Consider the following 15,637-nt stretch of genomic DNA (forward strand, 5'->3'; position numbering starts at 1 on the left):
CAATAAAATGCTAATTAATTACTTAAAAATCATACAATGTGATTTTCTGGATTTTTGTTTTAGATTCCGTCTCACAGTTGAAGTGTACCTATGAGAAAAATTACAGACCTCTACATGCTTTGTAAGTAGAAAAACCTGCAAAATTGGCATTGTATCAAATACTTGTTCTCTCCCACTGTATATACATACCTACATAGATATACATGCTTTGTTTTAGAATATACCTTTATTATTCCCGCTAACCTTCCCACCCTTCCCCAAATTGGAGTAAACTAATAAACAGTAACATTTAGGCTTCTACCTTCAGTTTATACATCTTATACACATTTTACAGACAGACTCTTTTACAATAGTTATATTTTGTTTGTTTTTAGTCCTTCCTCTAATTCTGATGTCTGTCCAGTTTGATTTATATTTGTAACTGTGCTATTTCACAACATTTCTGAATTTTACAGACCCCATATCTTTTACATTGGTTATCTTGTTATTTGTCCCACCCTTCAGCTCCATTCAACCTCTCCCATCTATCTCTCATCAACATCCATTTTGGATTTCTATTTGCCATATATTGTTCAACTGTGCTGTGGTGCTTCACAAAAGTACTGAACCTTTCTATTCTCATAGCTTCAACAGATTGTAAATTAAAAATAAACATTTTTGCTAAAATAATTATTATATTATTGATTGATTGACTATGGCTTTTCAAATCACCCAGTATTGCTGTCTGCAGCGTTAGTTCTAGGCAAATGTTGTAATTCTTCAGCCAATCCTGGACCTGTGACCAAAAACGAGCTACATATGGACAATACCAAAATAAATTATCTAATGACTCTGGCTACTCACAGAAAAATCTGCAGAGCTGTGAAGATTGTATCCCCATATAAATAACATTATTTTGGTTGCAAGAATTTGTATGGTAATTTAAATAGAAAAATTCGAAGTTTTGAATCCGGCGTTGTTTTGCGCGTCAATTCATAAACCATGTGCCATGGAATGGGTACATCGAAAATCTCTTCCCAACTATTTTGCAATTGATATGGCACAGCTGTCAGTTTTTTGGTCCTTAAATTATATTGGTGTATGTTTTTATTTATCACACTTTTCTTTAACCATTTATGTTCTTTAATACAGGGCCGACATACAAGTTCCTTACTTTTTTCCCCTTCTACTTGCCTCTTCCATTTTTGTGGTAATGCCTCTTCCATTTTTGTGGTAATACTGCAATTAGTTGGTTGTAATTTTGGGTAGAGCAGACATATGTCTCCACCAGTCCTATTTATGATATCATTCACTAAAATTATACATTTTTTTTTAAAATTCTTAGTTTTTTTAATCATTTAGTATATTTGAATTTAACCTTCCATTTTTTTGTGGTAATGCCTCTTCCATTTTTGTGGTAATGCTGCAATTAGTTGATTGTAATTTTGGGTAGAGCAGACATTTCCATATGTCTGTGTTAGCTGCATGTGTGACACAACTCCACCAGTCCTATTTGTGATATCATTCACTAAAATTATACCTTTTTAAAAAGCATTCTTCGAAAAATATATATTTTTAAATCAATTATTATATTTGAGTTTAACCACAATATTTGTTGTATTATTTGTTCTGTCTTTTCAGGTGGATTAAACTGAAATTGCAACCAACTTACTAAGGTTTGTTTAAAAAAGAACTACATTTTTTGGAGATTATTTCCTTTTCAAACAACCGAAAGTGAGCAGGTGTAATCTGAATAAAGGGAAAAAGGCCCTTCTTGAACATAGGATGAGACATTCCTACCAATATACTAGAGAACCAGTTTGGATTTAAGTATAACTTTTGTATGACTGATGCCTTAAGTGAGAGGTCTAATGCTTTAATATTTAATCATTTTTGACCTCCGAGTTCATATTCGCTATATAAATAGGCCCTTTTAATTTTCTCTGGCTTGCCATTCCAAATAAAATTGAATATTTTTTGTTCATATAATTTAAAATGCAGGTCACTAGGTGTAGGAAAAACCATAAGCAAATAGGTAAACTGTGATATCACCAAAGAGTTAATCAGGGTGATTTTTCAACAAATAGACAGGTATTTTCCTTTTCATGGTAGCAAGATCTTATCTAATTTGGCTAACTTTCTATAAAAATGTATTGGAGTTATGACCTTTCTTAGTAGCTTTAACAAGATGGAAGCAAGACGTTTGGAACAGTTTTGGAGCAGAGCGAGGTCTATATGAATTACAGTCAGTAGCATCTTCTTTATGTATAAAGACTGATCAGAGATTCTCTCCAAGTATAAGGTAGCTCTCCTTGTTTATAGTACATTTGAAAACACTTCCACTAATATTGGAGTGACGTGGTCTGGGAAGGTTGTTAAGAATTCATTAATGAACCCTTCAGAACTGAGACTTATTTTTTAAACATATTCTGATATCGACTTCTGATATAGGAATATCTAGTTCCGTCACTGCTGACCTCGTCAACTGAGGGCATGGAATTTTCATTCTTATGTAGTATCCTATTTTGAAATGAAATTTTTCTTATAAACACAGGCATAATAGAGAGCAATAGTAATGGCATCTTTTTTTTAGGCACTAACTCTGCCATGGTTCATTGGACAAAGCCTATGGGGAAATGAATGAGTTTTTAGTAGGGGTTTTGGATAATCATAGAAAATAAGGTCTGTGGTAAACACAGGCTTAGGAGATCTTATACGTTTTGTCCTGTGAGATAATCTTAATCAGATAACGCCACTTCTTGTAAATTATGAAGCATTTATGTAATCAAAATAAGCACATAAAGCACATAAAGGCTTCAAAATTCATAAAGGTCATGTTAACCGACTGATATTATCTCATAGAACAAAACATAAAAGATCTCCTAAGCCTGTGTTTACCACAGGTCTTATTTTCGGCGTTTATCCCAAACCGTATTATTTCTCTATTAATTCCCCCCTCAGGTATGGCTGGACGAACCAGAGATAGCTCATTTCAGGGTTTATCCCAAACCGTATTATTTCTCTATTAATTTCCCCCTCAGGTATGGCTGGACGAACCAGAGATAGCTCATTTCAGGGTTTATCCCAAACCGTATTATTTCTCTATTAATTTCCCCCTCAGGTATGGCTGGACGAACCAGAGATAGCTCATTTCAGGGTTTATCCCAAACCGTATTATTTCCCTATTAATTCCCCCCTCAGGTATGGCTGGACGAACCAGAGATAGCTCATTTCAGGGTTTATCCCAAACTGTATTATTTCTCTATTAATTCCCCCCTCAGGTATGGCTGGACGAACCAGAGATAGCTCATTTCAGGGTTTATCCCAAACCGTATTATTTCCCTATTAATTCCCCCTCAGGTATGGCTGGACGAACCAGAGATAGCTCATTTCAGGGTTTATCCCAAACCGTATTATTTCTCTATTAATTTCCCCCTCAGGTATGGCTGGACGAACCAGAGATAGCTCATTTCAGGGTTTATCCCAAACCGTATTATTTCTCTATTAATTTCCCCCTCAGGTATGGCTGGACGAACCAGAGATAGCTCATTTCAGGGTTTATCCCAAACTGTATTATTTCTCTATTAATTCCCCCCTCTTCACTGTCATTGTGACCTGAGGGATTTTCACATTTAGGTAAATTGCAAGAGAGGCATGTTTAAATTCCTAGTTCTCTCTTTTTAAAGTAGAACTTAGTTCATTAAGCAATAATCTTAATCAGATAATGCCACTTCTTGTAAATTATGAAGCATTTATGTAATCAAAATAAGCACATAAAGCACATAAAGGCTTCAAAATTCATAAAGGTCATGTTAACCGACTGATATTATCTCATAGAACAAAACATAAAATATCTCCTAAGCCTGTGTTTACCACAGGTCTTATTTTCGGTGTTTATCCCAAACCGTATTATTTCTCTATTAATTCCCCCCTCAGGTATGGCTGGACGAACCAGAGATAGCTCATTTCAGGGTTTATCCCAAACCGTATTATTTCTCTATTAATTCCCCCCTCAGGTATGGCTGGACGAACCAGAGATAGCTCATTTCAGGGTTTATCCCAAACCGTATTATTTCTCTATTAATTTCCCCCTCAGGTATGGCTGGACGAACCAGAGATAGCTCATTTCAGGGTTTATCCCAAACCGTATTATTTCCCTATTAATTCCCCCCTCAGGTATGGCTGGACGAACCAGAGATAGCTCATTTCAGGGTTTATCCCAAACTGTATTATTTCTCTATTAATTCCCCCCTCAGGTATGGCTGAACGAACCAGAGATAGCTCATTTCAGGGTTTATCCCAAACCGTATTATTTCCCCATTAATTCCCCCCTCAGGTATGGCTGGACGAACCAGAGATAGCTCATTTCAGGGTTTATCCCAAACCGTATTATTTCTCTATTAATTTCCCCCTCAGGTATGGCTGGACGAACCAGAGATAGCTCATTTCAGGGTTTATCCCAAACCATATTATTTCTCTATTAATTTCCCCCTCAGGTATGGCTGGACGAACCAGAGATAGCTCATTTCAGGGTTTATCCCAAACCGTATTATTTCCCTATTAATTCCCCCTCAGGTATGGCTGGACGAACCAGAGATAGCTCATTTCAGGGTTTATCCCAAACTGTATTATTTCTCTATTAATTCCCCCCTCTTCACTGTCATTGTGACCTGAGGGATTTTCACATTTAGGTAAATTGCAAGAGAGGCATGTTTAAATTCCTAGTTCTCTCTTTTTAAAGTAGAACTTAGTTCATTAAGCAATACTGTGTGAATGGCCTTTCATGACAAAAAAGTTGACATTGCACCTTGTGGCAACACATTTATTGAAGAAGTTGATTGAAAGCGTAATAGAGCATTCCTGCAACTCATGCCAGGTACATAAACTGAGTGGTTACATTTTCAAAGGTCCTTGTGTTGAAGATAAGTGGAGCTGAAGGGTCTTGACAGCGAAACAGATTTCTTTCACTTATACCTGACACTGACAGGCTTCAGGATCCGTCAGGAATTTTATATCTCAGACAGTATATGATTCAGTTTTAACCTAATTCTGGTTAAACTCAGGTAGTAGTCAGTCACCAGCAGACAAGGCCCAGACTCATCATAATAAAACACTACTGGTTGTGGTATTGAGTATGTAATTAGGAGGGATGCAGACCTTGACAGCTAGAACAAAGCATTAAAGTGATTTCCTATCAAATCACCTGGTCAAGATCAATAGTAAAATGCTTTTCATTTGGCCAAAATTCATATTGACTCGTTGCCCAAATCTAGTTGGGAGAACAGCATTCAATTGTATTTGCAGAAGGACCAGTCCAAACATAAGCCACAATGAGTTTGGTCAAGGACACTGAGCCTTGTCTCCAGTTGATGACTCTATACAAGTCCTTTACCAGCCCTGTCAAGAGCTACAGGGAGCACAACTTTGAAAGTAGCTGGAACCTAATGTCCAACAGCTCTCAGGAGGTCATATCAACCAAGCGGATTGGCCTACAAATGGAAGCAGCAAATTTTGTTTAGTGGTGTCAAGGACTTAAGTAAAAAAAACTTTACAGGTCTTCTTAAGTAGATCTTTGGGTATCTGTACTTTACTATGTATATTTTTGATAACTTTTACTTTTACTTCACTACATTCCTAAAGAAAATATCATAGTTTTTACTTTTCCCTGACAACCCAACGTACTCGTTACAGTTTGATTGCTTAGCAGAACAGCAAAATTGTGAAATTCAAGCACTTATCAAGAGAACACGTGGTCATCCCTACTGCCTATGTTCGGGCGGACTCACTAAACACAAATGCATCTTTGGTAAATAATGTCTGAGTGTTGGTGTGTGTCCCTGGCTATCCGTACATTTTAAAAACAAGAATATGGTGCCCTCCACTTTGCTTAATATAAGTACTCTTAAATGGTTTACACTTTTACTTTTGATACTTAAGAATATTTTAGCAACTGAATGTACTTTTGATACTTAAAAACTTCTTATGGTATAGGGGACCCTTGCGTCCCACTTGGCCAAAAGCCAGGGGAAATGCAGCGCGTCAAATTCAAATAAAAGGTATAAAGGTATAAAGATATAAAAATCAGACTTTCATTAAATCACACATGTAAGATAATAAATTAAAGCTACACTCGTTGTGAATCCAGGAAACATGTCAGATTTTAAAAAGGCTTTTCGGCAATAGCATAAGAAGCTATTATCTGATGATAGCACAGCAGTAAACAAAGAGGGTAGCATATTTGAACCCTGCTGTCACACCCTGACCATAGTTTGCTTTGTATGTTTCTATGTTTTGTTTGGTCAGGGTGTGATCTGAGTGGGCATTCTGTTACATGTCTATTTTGTCTATTTCTATGTTTGGCCTGATATGGTTCTCAATCAGAGGCAGGTGTTAGTCATTGTCTCTGATTGGGAACCATATTGAGGTAGCCTGTTTGGTGTTGGGTTTTGTGGGTGATTGTTCCTGTCTCTGTGTTTGCACCAGATAGGGCTGTTTAGGTTTTCTCACGTTTATTGTTTTGTTAGTCTATTCATGTATAGTTTTCTTCATTAAAGAACCATGAATAGAAACCACGCTGCATTTTGGTCCGCCTCTCCTTCAAGTCAAGAAAACCGTTACAGAATCACCCACCAACCAAGGACCAAGCGACGTGGTAAACAGAGGCAACAGCAGCAGCAGGAAAAGCAACAGGTGCAGCAGGAGCAACAGCAGCAGCAAAAGCAGCAGCAAAAGCAGCAGCAGTAGGAGCTAGCACGGCAGAGCGGCTGGAAGCCCGAGACGCAAGCCCAAAAATGTATTGTGGGGAGGCACAGGGAGAGTGTGGCAGAGTCAGGAGTCAGACCTGAGCCAACTCCCCCTGTTTACCGTAAGGAGCCATGGATGGAATTGGCGCTGTCGGCGAAGCTGAGTCTGAGAGTGTTGAGGATATATTGGACAGAATAGAGAGAAGGCTGTTGGTTTGGCATAGTATGCAAGGCATTCGCCCTGAGGTGCGTGTCCCCAGCCCGGTACCACCAGTGCCGGCCCCCCACACCAGGCTGTCTCTACGTCCCATCAACACAGGTTCTCCCGCCTGTCCGGCGCTACCGGAGTTTCCGCCCCTCAGTCCAGAGGCGCCAGAGCCCCTCAGTCCAGAGGCGCCAGAGCCCCTCAGTCCAGAGGCACCAGAGCCCCTCAGTCCAGAGGCACCAGAGCCCCTCAGTCCAGAGGCGCCAGAGCCCCTCAGTCCAGATGCGCCAGAGCCCCTCAGTCCAGAGGCGCCAGAGCTCCTCAGTCCAGCGCCGCCTGAGCCACCCGTCTGCCCAGCGCCACCTGAGCCACCCGTCTGCCCAGCACCGCCGGTGCCGCCAGTCTGCCAGGAGCCGCCAGTGCCGCCAGTCTGCCAGGAGCCGCCAGTGTCGCCAGTCAGCCAGAAGCCGCCAGTCAGCCAGGAGCCGCCAGTCAGCCAGGAGCCGCCAGTGCCGCCAGTCTGCCAGAAGCCGCCAGGAGCCGCCAGTGTCGCCAGTCAGCCAGAAGCCGCCAGTCAGCCAGAAGCCGCCAGTCAGCCAGGAGCCGCCAGTCAGCCAGGAGCCGCCAGTGCCGCCAGTCTGCCAGGAGCCGCCAGTGCCGCCAGTCTGCCAGGAGCCGCCAGTCTGCCAGGAACCACCAGTGTCGCCAGTCAGCCAGAAGCCGCCAGTCAGCCAAGAGCCGCCAGTCAGCCAGGAGCCGCCAGTGCCCCCAGTCAGCCAGGAGCCGCCAGTGCCGCCAGTCAGCCAGGAGCCGCCAGAGCCGTCAGTCAGCCAGGATCTGCCGGAACCGCCAGTCAGCCAGGATGTGCCGGAACCGCCAGTCAGCCAGGATCTGCCGGAACCGCCAGTCAGCCAGGATTTGCCGGAACCGCCAGTCAGCCAGGATCTGTCGGAACAGCCAGCCAGCCAGGATCTGCCAGATCCATCAACCTGCCTGAGCTTCCTCTCAGTCCTGAGCTTCCTCTCAGTCCTGAGCTTCCCCTCAGTCCTGAGCTTCCTCAGTCGTGAGGCACCCCTCAGTCCAGGTGGGCCCTTTGTTGGGGTTAGTAGGCCTGGGTCGGCGGCGAGGGTTGCCAATGAAGAGACGCGAAGGAGGTGGACAGAGACTATGTTGGAATGGGGTGCACGTCCAGCGCCAGAGCCGCCACCGTGGACAGACACCCACCCAGACTCTCCCCTATGGATTTAGGTGGTGGCCGGGAGTCCGCTCCTTTGGGGGGGGGGGTACTGTCACACCCTGGCCTTAGTATTCTGTGTTTTCGTTAGTATTTTGGTGAGGCCAGGGTGTGACATGGGGATTTATGTGGTTTGTTTTGTCTTGGGTTGTTTGTAGTTATGGGATTGTGGTTAGAGTAGTACTCTAGGTAAGTCTATGGTTGCCTAGAGTAGTTCTCAATCAGAGGCAGGTGTTTATCGTTGTCTCTGATTGGGAACCATATTTAGGCAGCCATATTCTTTAGGTCTCTTGTGAGTGATTGTTCCTGTCTCTGTGTTTGTTGCACCAGATAGGGCTGTTTCGGTTTTTTCACATTTCTTGATTTGTAGATTGTTCATTGTTCATCTTTATTAAAGATGTTTACAAGTAACCACACTGCGTTTTGGTCCGCCTCTCTTTCCCCAGAAGAAAATCGTTACACCTGCAGGCGCCACACAAAACACAGAAATAAAATATAAAACATGCCTTACCTTTGACGAGCTTCTTTTGTTGGCACTCCAATATGTCCCATAAACATTACAATTGGTCCTTTTGTTTAATTTTCCATCCATATATATCCAAAATTTCAATTTATTTGATCCAGAAAAAAACAGCTTCCAAATTGCGCAACGTCACTACAAAATATTTCTAAAGTTGCCTGTAAACTTTGCCAAAACATTTCAAACTACTTCTGTAATACAACTGTAGGTATTTTTAAACGTTAATAATCGATCAAATTGAAGACGGGTCTATCTGTGTTCAATACAGGAAGACAACAAACCAAGCTACTTTTCAAGTCTTGCGCAACTCAACAGTGTTACGCAGTTCCTAGATGGCCATACTTCTTCATTGCACAAAGGAATAACCTCAACCAAATTCCAAAGACTGGTGACATCCAGTGGAAGCGGTAGGAACTGAAAACAAGTTCCTAAGAAATATCGTTTCCCAATGAGACCTCACTGAACAGACAGAAACCTCAAATAATAATTCTGAACGGTTAATCCTCGGGGTTTTGCCTGCTACATAAGTTCTGTTATACTCACAGACATGATTCAAACAGTTTTAGAAACTTCAGAGTGTTTTCTATCCACTACTAATAATATGCATATCTTATATTCTTGGCATGAGTAGCAGGAAGTTGATGATGCCCCCTATACCTTAAGAAGGTTTAAGTATATTTAAAACCAAATACTTTGACTTTTACTCAAGTAATATTTTACTAGGTGACTTTTACTTGAGTAACTTTTAAGGTATCAAAACTTTTACTCAAGTGTGACAATTGGGTACTTTTTCCACCACTGATTTTGTTGTACTTTAAAGCATAGGGTTTTTGCCTTTTTAAATTTGAAAGGAAAGCTCTGCTCTAAGGGCAATCCTTGGGGGGGGGGGGGGAATCAAGACTCCCGGGGGGAATCGAGACTCCCGGGGCTCAGGTGAGTAATTTCATAACCCTGCCTACAGTACAATTCATCTCACAACGCTGAGAGCCTTTAGCCCTGCTGTTCTCTAAGTATAAATAATTTAGCCCAAGTAAGAAAATGTAATTTAGTCATAATTCTTAATTCTAATTTATGGTTGCCCCAGAGCCTGCTGTCAGGTATTGTTTAGTCCAGGGAACAGAGTAGTCGGTAAAATACCCCTGTGTTAAGAATTTTTTTTGCAGAGTACTAAGGACAAGTTCAAACACAAATGCAGGAACAGTCAAAATTGGCAATGATACATTTAATTGTACTATCCAGATGCCACTGGAAGTCTAGAATAGATTTGTTGTTGTTCAGTATCAGAGGAAAAAGTGCCTGTTTGAATGGTATGGTTTATTTCAGTGAACTATGGTGTGAAAATTCTGTATTTAGTAATTTGTGTAATCACATTTCTTTTGGACACTGCACATGTGATATGGTGTGTGGGACTGCGTACCTGCCCAGATCTGGTTTTGGAGGGGGTGGGACTGGGGGAGACTAATATGTGCACAATAACATGTTCCGTCACTTGCTGCACAGTAACTGCTTCCCATGTGACAGGGATAAATAGAGAGTCTATGTCAATTTCCCCATGGGAATAAAAGACTGCTTACAGATTAAATCAGGGCTGCTGACGGATGGCTTACTAGGCCCTGTTGCAGTTCGCTTTCCAAAGCTTTGGAAACTAGGCCTGTCAACTAATACATACAGTTGATCCATCATCTAAAAAGGCCAGTGTATAACTACAAGTACAGATCCAACCCAGTTGTGTTCTCATGCATGATGTTCATGACGGATTAGTTATATCCTCAATGTTGTTACTTACATGCTTGACTAGGTAACTGTTGATTATGGCAGCTAATGGTTTCGCTCACACGCTTTATATTTCAGCTACTACAGTTTATGGCATTGTGGCACTAATGTATCTGTACAATAGTACATGGCTATATTTGCTTTGATTAGTTATTATTCATGATTTCTCCATGTTTCCAACAGTTGTACAGTAATTTGTACAGTATTTACTTATCGTAAATACTGGATGTAGTTCTGCTGTAGCAAGGGGGTGGCACTCATTATATTTATATTTAATTACTACAAAAATTCCACAAAAATTATAGAATGACAAACTAAATAAATATGTATACCACTTTGATACACCACAAATTCAATGTAACAAGAATATCCACAGACAGAAAACTCTACCAGCGGTTGCTAAACAGCTGTCCTCAAAACAGTTCATTATGGGGCTCATGTACGACACACTTGAACCCGCTCTACTGTCCGAGTGCTTACAGAAACGTACCAGCTCTATTGTGTATACAGAAAAACAGAACCAGCACATGAACCTTATCATCACACCAATGAGATCTAGGATCATAAAACTCCACAGACCCCCGCTTGTGTAGTGGAACCCAGAATCATATGTGACCCCTTGGTTACGGTGCTGTCCTTTCAGCATCACGATTGAAAGGGTGCTCAAATCACTTAAAATAACCCTCATCAAGATCTGTTGCCTACGCCAAAAAGTGCTTGTTTAGTAGTTAGATCAAAGCTGAATCAATGTCTCGCAATATCACATAATAATGAATGACTATTTTATATGACCAAATATGATAGTATACAGTATACTGTAGCATAGTAGAACTGTAAAATGTTACATTAGAAAGCCTAATAGTTTTTTTTAACACCATCTGCTTTAATTCACCCATGAAACAGTAATTCAATAATATCTAAATGCTTATTCCCATGAAACAGTAATTCAATAAGATCTAATTGCATATTCCCATGAAACAGATTAGAGATCAAATGATTGGCATGCTGTTTGGACATTTCACCGGTAAAACATAAAGAATAATAATTTACGATTGACAGTGATGATTGCCTATTTAGAAATTAGTTATGCCTAACTTGTTGTTTGAGGGTATTCAAAATATAAACAAATATTGAGACAATATGTGTAGGCATAGGCAGACGTTGCAATTGGAGTATGAATTGTATGCATAATGTAGGCCAATTCTACAATGATATGTAATAGGCTACATCTGTTGGTACAAACTTTGATTGAGGAATTATGATGTCATTTACATAATATTTTTTTGCGCTCCCTCATATAACAAATTGCACTACACCACTGTGTGTGGCCTCTGTGCAGAATGCAATACCTCTAAGGTTCACTTCATGAATACTGTAAGGAGAAAACAACAAATGACATGATGAAAATGTGCTTCCACACAGTAGCAATTCGAATGTCCTTTTATCCAGCATACAGTAAGCTCTCTTATTGGCAGGAGGATCTTGCCGACTAACATCAGAGAGAGAGAGAACCTCACCATAGAGTACATTAAGGAAGCATTACGTAAGACTACACAGCAAACTGGAGAATCCTTCCCTGGGATTTTGTTTCATATTTTCCCCCTTTGATACCAAATTGGTCGGGGACAGCACTTTCCTCACCAACATGGCAGAGTCAGGTTATTTTCTAGACTTTAGGCATTTGAAGCTGGAGGCATGATGGCGTACAGTATGTGTTCTTGGCTGCCTATCGTAGTGAGGCGGGGGATGAGGTCATTCATGAATTAAGCTTCTGTTTCGTCATCTAAGGATTCACTGTATATTTAATGAGTGGATATTGCAGATTCATTACTAATAATTTATTTAACTGAACACCGACATTTGCTTTAGAAGCAAATTCCATTGCTCCTTCCTCTCTTTGCATGTCTCTTTCCAGCTCTCTGTAGATCTGTATTTCTTCTGCTCTACAGGTTAATGATCCCATACGCAATTTAATTTGTCCTTTTATTCATTTGCCATACCAAGTATATTTTTGGGGCAATGGGCTTGACTAATGATAGGAAATAATATGCACAAGACATTGGTCCTGACTCATGCAAACAATAAAATCACTCACTGCTGAGCATTGATTTGATTCTGTCTCTGAAAAGGCTTCTGTTTGATTGAGCGATGCCCACTGCACAAGAGGACCATTTTAGATGAATTGACCCCATCTCCCTTCTCGTCACGATCACTAGTTGTTTCGTGTAACAACAGTTTCCTTTGGTGGATGACATCCATGTATTACAGGGAGTGATGAGACTAAAGCTACACACTAGCACAGGAGAAGACTTATACCCCAGGAGAAGACCATCCTCAGTGAATTCCATAAAAATACAAATAGTGAGAAAAAGTTGTCATTTTTAGATAAAACTATACTAAATATGTTCACATGCCACCAAAAAATTGATTGAAACACACTGTTTCACAATGGTCTACAGTAGCCTTAACAGCACTCTGTAGGGTAGCACCATGGTGTAGCTGGAGGACAGCTAGTTTCTATCCTCCCCTGGGTACATTGATTTCAATACAAAACCTACACAGCAAATGTGAGTGTTAATTTAACACCAGGCATGTTCATTTTAACACTTGTCCAGTGTTTATATAGATCCACTCTCATCAGTGTTATTTTATTTTGTAGTGTTAACATTGAAACACTCTATGAGTGTTAAGATATAACACTTCCGGTGTTGTTCAAATGACCCATGGGTGTGTTTTTTTCTCTCACTCATACAGTGTTTATATAGGGCCACTCTGTTCATTTAGCACTTTTGGTAGTGTTCATATTGAAACACTTGTAGTTGGTCAAATGACCCATGGGAGTGTTTTTTCAACACCCTCAGTGTTAAATAGCAACAGTCAATCAGTGTTGAGAAACTCTAGAGAATGCATACTGTAGCTGAATTGACACCAGGAAGTGATAAATATTCACACTAGGAAATAACTTTTTTTCTGGTTCTTTCCCACTCATAAATCAAGACTGCAAGTTGTAGGTGAGTTCAGAATGAAATCAGTGCATTACAGGTGCATCAGAATGAAAACAGTGCACCACAGGCGCCTCAGTACATGTAGTATATGAGAACAAGAGTATTTGCAGAGTTGCTATTTAACACAAGTGGAAGTCCTTCTAAGACTAGGTATGCACTTTTCCTGACAAAGTTGCCAATAATCTGACTATTACTCAATCATGTCAAACCAAGGAACAACTTAAAGTCTCTCATCAGCACCTTAAGCACTTTGAAGGACAAAAGGCTTATACAATGTCAGATCATCGACTTTGACCACAACTTTGTCTTCAAAACCACCAAACACAGTGAATGCATGGTTATTTATTTATATATAATTTTATTGAAATTATCAGTAAGCAACTTGTCCAGTAATAGGCATACAATATTGTCAACCACAATAATCTTAGTTATTTTACAAAAGACAGGCATTTCATGCTCCATCTTATTGCAAACTAGCAGTCCCTCTCTGTACTCCGTGCCATCCATCTTAACCCAGCTGGTAGAGTAAATGGCTTTCTGCATAGTGAACTGAAGTATTGCTGCCAACTCCTCACCACCAGTAAAATCACTCAGGGAAAATGCCTTTATCGGTCCATACTCAGTATGTCGCAATGGTGATGTCTCCCAGTGATGGCTTATAGCAAATTGGTGTTTTTTGGCAAGGGACTTAGTAATGTTCTTGAAGTGTTTGAGGGTGTTCTTAAAGAGTTTGTGCTTTGCCTCAAACCTCATGCTCCACAAATGTAATAAAGGACAGATTTGTCTTATGCATGCTGGGTAATGTATCATAAAGTGATGTTTGGGTATCACATCTTTTATGTGGGTACAACTGTTTGAAAAGTGTGTGATGTTCAATTATCAAATACTTTAGATACACAGCCATGCTCTGGCTAAGAAAAGGGGAAAAAACTATGTTGATTATTTGCAGTAAGATAAGCAGCAAATTCCAGTTCTCATTTCCTGGTGGAGCAACATCACCCAAAATCAAGGGAACGTTTCTCACAAGACACAGTGTTTAAATATAATTAAGTGCTATGCTATTTCCAATGTTCTCTAGGTTGACTTTAGTTGGACGTTTTTTGTGCTCCAAGTATTCTAGAGAGAATCAGACGTTTCGAAATAACATATTCAGAGACATATTCAAACAACTATTTTAACTCAAACTGAGCCACCCCTTCAATAATGTTATGCATTACGTCCACAGTGCTGCAAACTGTTTAGTTAATCATTTTTCTTTACACCATACACAGATGGGAGCTGTGGGTCTGATTGCAACTGATTCAAATGCATTTCAAATAGATTTTTACCATGCAAGACAATCTTAGGGTCATCCTCACTGTAATCCGTCTGAGCATTAGACTTTTCTATCAAACAGAACCAGCAAAAGTAATGACCACTGAAGGACTCTGTGAAACCAAGGACTTCATGCATCACCAAATTGTCTCCAGTTATTTGGCAGATAGTGCCATAAACTCTATCAGTGGAATAAGGCAAATTTACACCATCACTCTCCAGTTTTTTAACATCATTAACCAAGGGCTCCAGAATGGCATCAAAGCCATATTTCCTTAGATCTTTATCATGAAATAATGAGACAAAATGAATATTCATCACAGCAGAGTTAAAATTAGGTGGCAGATTCCCGAGGACAAAATAAATGCCGCCTATCTTGTGAACACCACGCTTGGATCCAAGCGGGTTGGCAGTTTCAAAGTCATCAAATCATAGTACAATTGGATCTGTAAAGCATTTCTATGTTTTGAGAACAAGGGATAAGTCTTAAAGTAACTTCCATCAAAAAAGTCTTCATAAGTGTCTTCCACAGATGTATCCCTAGGTGTATTTTCCAATAACTTACAGATTTCAGAATTGCAACACATGAACGTCAATGTTTCCAGTATAGGAATATATACAAAAGTGTCTTTCACTGGGACTGGATCATACATGCCTGTTTGTTTATTTCGCCTGCTATCACATATACATATCTAACTCCCACCACCAATTCTACTGGTTCCACATCACCCCATTTTTGGTTGGAGTACTTTGTTCTCGTGGTTTCTGTGTTAAAACTGGCAAAGTTCTCAAAACTATCATTTACAGCAGATGTATATGGGTTATCCATAGGCACAACTGACAGAACTTGTTGAATTTGGGAGT

General features: G+C 40.2%; 1 protein-coding gene across 1 annotated transcript in view; it reads left to right on the forward strand.

Moving 5' to 3' along the window:
- Nucleotides 1–15,637, forward strand: part of LOC110531212 (metabotropic glutamate receptor 4-like) — a 108,781-nt gene that overhangs the window by 34,281 nt on the left and 58,863 nt on the right. The window lies entirely within an intron of this gene.

This window comes from Oncorhynchus mykiss, chromosome 9 (genome assembly GCF_057628025.1).
Source record: "Oncorhynchus mykiss isolate SJ-2025 chromosome 9, ASM5762802v1, whole genome shotgun sequence".
In the NCBI taxonomy this organism is placed as follows: Eukaryota; Metazoa; Chordata; class Actinopteri; order Salmoniformes; family Salmonidae; genus Oncorhynchus; species Oncorhynchus mykiss.